The sequence below is a fragment of the Heterodontus francisci genome, unplaced genomic scaffold, assembly GCF_036365525.1.
Source record: "Heterodontus francisci isolate sHetFra1 unplaced genomic scaffold, sHetFra1.hap1 HAP1_SCAFFOLD_59, whole genome shotgun sequence".
Lineage (NCBI taxonomy): Eukaryota > Metazoa > Chordata > Chondrichthyes > Heterodontiformes > Heterodontidae > Heterodontus > Heterodontus francisci.
In genome coordinates, this window is record NW_027140758.1 from 108,739 (window position 1) to 114,780 (window position 6,042).

Here is a 6,042-nt window from a genome sequence, read left to right on the forward strand (position 1 = left end):
AGCATAAAGAGCCCAGGAGAGGGAGCATGAGTTCACTCGGAGAGCAGGGAACAGTGAGAGCAGGCGTCAAAAAAGGCAAAGGAATCCACAATTAATGGGAGAACACTGAATGGTGCAGAGGAAGTGAGGGACGTTGGAGTGAATGTCCACAGATCCCTGAAGTAGCAGTACAGGTCAATAAGCTGGTTCAGCAGGTATATGGAATCCTTTCCTTTATTAACTGAGGTATAGAATGTAAGGGTGACCTGGGTGTCCATGTCAATAAGTCACTGACAGCTAACATGCAGGTGCAGCAAGCAATTAGGAAGGCTAATAGTATGTTAGCCTTTATCACAAGAGGATTTGAGTACAGGAGTAGTGAATTCTTGCTTCAATTGTATAGAACCTTGGTTAGACTGCACTTGGAGTACTGTGTGCAGTTTTGGTCTCCTTACCTTACGCAGGATATTATTGCCATGGAGGGAGTTCAATGAAGGTTCATCAAACTTGTTCCTGGGATGGTGGGATTGTCCTATGAAGAGAGATTGGGGAAACTGGGGCTGTATTCTCTAGAGTTTTGAAGAATGAGAGGTGATCCCATTGAAACCCACAAAATATTGAAAGGACAGTGAGGGTAGATGCAGCTAAGATGTTTCCCCTGGTTGGGGAGTCGAGAACCAGGGGACGCAATTTCAAAATAAGGGGGAAGCTCCTTCGGACAGAGATGAGGAGAAATTTCTTTACTCGGAGGGTTGTGAATCTTTGGAATTCTGTACACCAGAGGGCTGTGGAAGCTCAGTCATTGAGTATGTTTAAAGCAGAGATTGATAGATTTCTAAATACAAATGACATAAGGGAATATGAGGAAAGTGTGGGGAAAAAGGGCATTGAAGTGGATGATCAGCCATGATCATATTGAATGGTGGGGTAGGCTCGATGGGCTGAATGGCCGACTCCTGCTCCTATGTTTCGATGTTCCTAATTCCACATGATCGGCGAGACACAGCCTCAGGCCGACTTGTCGGGTGTTGCAAACAGATAACACTGCTTCTGATCTTCACCAGAACAGAGAGTGAGATGTAACATTGATCATCAAACAAACTGTGAGAGAATACAACAGAATAAAACACATGGAGAGACATTGTGGAATAACAAATAGATTTGATTGGAATGTTGAATTTTGATTGGAATGGATAAAACACCAGAAACAGCAGATGAAATTGGGATTCTCATCATTATATTGATCTGAAACAGAAAAGAGAAACTGATGGGAAGAAGGAAGAATGGAACTGTTCAGTATTTTTGAGTTTTTCACTCACCCATGAATGCTGATTAAAAAAAGATGCAAATAACAGAGAATTTCACCAAAAAGGGAGATTAAATGCTGCCGAAACCTTGGATCGAAGGATGCCCCAACAGATCACCTGTTTAACTGTCTCCTCACTGGGGGATTTCAATCAGTGAGCAATATTATTCTCTACCTTTTTTTTGTTAAATGAACCCAGAACTGTCACTTGGAGTTAATATCTGCATTCCGACTCCTGAATATTTTCTGGACACATTTCCTGCTGAAAGAACGAAGAACTCTTTTCTAATTTACACAATACTATATACACATACATCAAACCTCTTAAGCTAGCATCCTTGGTGCTGCTCTCTCTTCTCCCAAACCTCATCTCATGTGACTGTTACATCACCACTCTGACAGTGGGAGGGGTTGATCCCACTGTCTTCAGCATTAACCCTTTACATCCTTATACTACACTGTCTGTCCAAACAAATGGGTGGAGGGAACTTCCTTCATTTATTCAAACACTTGAAAATCAACTCAAAGCCATCAGAGAGAGAGAGAGAGAGAGAGAGAGAGTGTGTCAGAGCACTTCCTGCATCCAGTCCTGACCCTGTCACACTCAGCAGCTGCTCACTCAGACCCCACTCTCATCAACACTGAACATTGTTACAGAGACCCTTCAAATAATGTTTATAAAAGGCGGAAAAATTCAAAGTTCATCGCAGCCGGATTGAATGGAACAAAGTTTAATATCTTCTCACCGTCTCTCAATACCCACGAGACATAGGTTTTCTTATTTGGTTCCTTTGATTTTTCTTGTTCCTGATTGACAAATATTCCAAACCTCGGATCAACCCTCCCACTTGCGTCATGTCCCCAGTCTCGGTTAAAAGCAACACATAACGACACAAACACTCTGAAATATACAACGCAGTCACACTTTCCTTCAGTGAGATTAATGTCGAGCTGTTTTCCAGATTGAATGTAACCGTGAGCAAATTTGTATCAAAGAAGTTGCCTTTGGCGTATCAGCACTGAATTTCTGGACAAGGAGGAACAGCCATTCCCAACTCACATCCTTCACAAAGGCTGTTTTCTCCTGTGACTGAAATTCATCATGTAATTTGAATTCCAAGTTCAAGTTCACAAAACAGAGATATAAATGATTGATAAGGAAACTTCGAAAGCATATCACAAATGTGAAATAAGGCTCTGCTGGGAGTTGAACCCAGTCTCTTCTGTTTACTAGACATGTGCTTTAACCAACTAAGCTACAGAGCCAGATCACAAATGATTGCGTCGTTGAAATCAGAGGAGGATCTGTTTATTCTCATCACACTTCTCCACTGGTCACAACATATTTTAACTTTTCCTACTTACTGATACAGTCATATACTCTATTTTTCCCAAAACTGAGAATGGAGGTGGAGGGGCGACATGATAGAGGTTGACAAAGTTATGAGTGGCAGAGACAGAGTGGATAGTCAGAAGCTTTTTCACAGGGTGGCAGAGTCAGTTACGAGGGGACATAGGTTTAAGGCGAGAGTGGCAAAGTTTGGAGGGGATATGCGAGGCAAGTTCTTTACACAGAGGGTGGTGAGTGCCTGGAACTTGCTGCCGGGGAAGGTCGTGGAAGCAGGGAAGATAGCGATGTTTAAGAGGCATCTTGACAAATACATGAATAGGATGGGAAGAGAGGGATACGGTCCCCTGAAGTGCAGAAGGTTTTAGTTTAGACAGGCATCAAGATCGGCGCGGGCTTGGAGGGCCGAATGGCCTGTTCCTGTGCTGTACTGTTCTTTGTTTATAGATGTGGTCCCCCCACAGCTTAAGTGTATGCAGGGAGAGAGGGAATGGGTGACCACCAGGCAGTCAAAAAGAATCAGGCAGGTAGTGCAGGACACCCCGAGTGCGTCTCACTCTCCAGCAGGTATTCAGTTCTGAATACAGAGGACAATGATGCTTCACCTGGGGAGTGCAGCCGGAGCCAAGTCCATGACAGCATGGGTGACTCAGCTGCAAAGGGGAGTACAGGGAAGACTGGAAAAGCCATAGTGATAGGTGATTCAATCGTCAAGGGAACAATCAGGTGTTTCTATGGCCACAGATGTGAATCCAGGAATGGAGTGTTGGCTCCCTGGTGCCAGGGTCAAGGATGTCATTGAGCAGTTACAGAGCATCCTGAAGGGGGAGGGTGAACAGCCAGCAGTGGTAGTCCACATCAGAACCAACAACATAGGTAGATATAAGGATGTTGTGCTGCAGTCAGAACTTAGGGAGTGAGGTAAGAAATTAGCAAGCAGGACATCAAAAGTAATAATCTCCGGATTACTCCCAGTGCCACGTGCAAGTGAGTACAGGAATAGATGGATAAGACAGATGAACGTGTGGCTGGAAAAATGGTGCAGGAGGGAGGACTTTAGATTTTTGGGACAGGTTGGACGGGTTGCACCTGAACCGAGCCAGGACGGAGTTCCTTGCAGGATGTTTTGCTAGTGCTGTTGGGAAGGGTTTAAGCTAGTTTGGCAGGGAGATGGGGACTGGAAGGTAGAGTCAGATGGGACAAAATCAGAAATAAAAATGGCAGGCAGAAAATTAATGGAGTCTGGAAGAGAGAGGAAACACTGATTAGAAAATTCAAAACAAAAAATGTTGGCAGTGCTCAAGGATATCTAAATCAATGCAAGGAGTATAGCAAATGAAGCAGATGAGCTCAGGGCACAGTTAGACACATGGCAGTATGATATCATAGCTATTACAGAAACATGGCTAAAGGAGGGACAGGCATGGCAGCTCAATTTTCCTGGTTACAGTGTTTTCAGACGTGAGAGGGAAGGGGATAAAAAAGGAGGGGGAGTGGCAATTTTGGTCAAAGAAACTATTACAGCTGTGAGGAGGGATGATATGTTGGAAGGTTTATCAAATGAGACCGTATAGATTGAGCTGAGGAACAAAAAAGAAGCAATCACACTGCTGGGAGTGTACTATAGACCCCTAAACAGTCAGAGGGAGAAGGAAGAGCAGATATGTAGGCAAATCGCTGAGAAGTGCAAGAACAATAGGGCAGTAACAGTGGGGGATTTGTACCACCCAAACATTAACTGGGATACTTTTTGTGTGGAGGGAATTGAGGGAGCAGAATTCTTGAGGTGCATTCAGGAGTACTTTTTTAGCCAATATGTAGCAAGTCCAACAAGAGAGGGTGAAGTTTTAGACTTAGTTTTAGGAAATGAAGAGGGGCAGGTGGAAGGAGTGGCAGTGGGACAGCATTTTGGTGGTAGTGATCATAATTCAGTCAGTTTTAATATAATTATGGAAAGGACAAGGACAGAACAGGAGTTAGAGTTCTCAGTTGGGGCAAGACCAACTTTACTAAGCTGGAGAGTGATTTACCGAAAGTGGACTGGAAACAGGTACTTGACGGTAAATCAGTGTCACAGCAGTGGGAAGAATTCAAAGGGGAGATTCAAGGGGTTCGGAGTCAACATGTTCCCACAAAGAAAAAGGGTGGGAAGGCCAAATCTAGAGCCCCATGGATGTCAAGGAGTTTACGGGTATAATAAGGCAGTAAAGAAAAGTTTATGCCCAACACAGAGAACTGAATACTACAGAAAGCCGAGAGGAGTATAGAATGTGGAGGGGGGAAATCAACATTGAAATTCGGAAAGTTAAGCGAGAGCATTAAAGAATATTGGCAATCAAAATCATGGTGAACCCAAAGATGTTTTATCAATACATTGAGAGTAAAAGGATAAATAAGGAAAGAGTAGGGCACAGAAAAGACCAAAAAGGTAACCTTTGTGTCGAGCAGAAGATGCTGACATTGTTCTGAATAAATGCTTTGCATCTGTCTTCACAAAAGAGGGGGAAGATGCATATATTGTAGATAAGGAAGAGGGGTGTGAAGTATGGATATGATTCATACAGAGGGAGAGAGGACATATTAATGGGATTAGTGTATATGAAAGTTGATAAATCACGAGCGCCGGATGGAATGCACCTCAGGCTGTTAAAAAGAAGCAAGAGAGGAAATAGCAGAAGAGCTGATCATCATTTTCCAGACCTCACTGGATACAGGTGTGGTGATGGAGGATTGGAGGACTGCTAACGTTGTACCTTTGTTTAAAAAGGGAGTGAGGGAGACCAAATAATTACAGGCCAGTCAGTCTAACATCAGTATTGGGCAAATTATTGGAATCTATTCTGAGAGACAGAATAAAATGTTACTTCGAAAGGCACAGATTAATCAAGGATAGTCAGCATGGATTTGTTAAGGGAAGATCTTGTCTGCCCAACTTGATCGAAATTTTGAAGAATTAAGAAGGAAGATAGATGAGGGTAGTGCAGTTGATGTAGTCTACATGGATGTAAATGTAGGGGGTATGAGTTTGCAGATGGCACAAAGATTGGCTGTGTGGTAAATAGCAAGGAGGATAGCTGTAGGCTGCAGGAAGATCTTCATGGTCTGGTCAGATGGGCAGAAAAATGGCAAATAGAATTCAATTCAGAAGTGTGAGTTGCTGCATTTGGGGAGGTCAAACAAGGCAAAGGAATACACAATTAATGGGAGAGTACTGAGAGGTGTAGAGGAAGTGAGGGACCTTGGAGTAAATGCCCACAGATCCCTGAAGGTAGCAGGACAGGTCGATAAGGTGGTAAGAAGGCATATGGAATCCTTTCCTTTATTAGCTGAGGTATAGATTTAAGAGCAGGGAGGTTATGCTGGAACTGTAGAAATCATTAGTCAGGCCACAATGAATACTGTATGCAGT

General features: G+C 43.4%; 1 non-coding gene across 1 annotated transcript; it reads right to left on the reverse strand.

Moving 5' to 3' along the window:
- Nucleotides 1-2,477: 2,477 nt before the first annotated feature.
- trnat-agu (transfer RNA threonine (anticodon AGU)) lies at nt 2,478-2,551 on the reverse strand. Its single transcript has one exon. It is a non-coding gene; the product is annotated as a tRNA-Thr (tRNA).
- Nucleotides 2,552-6,042: the final 3,491 nt, after the last annotated feature.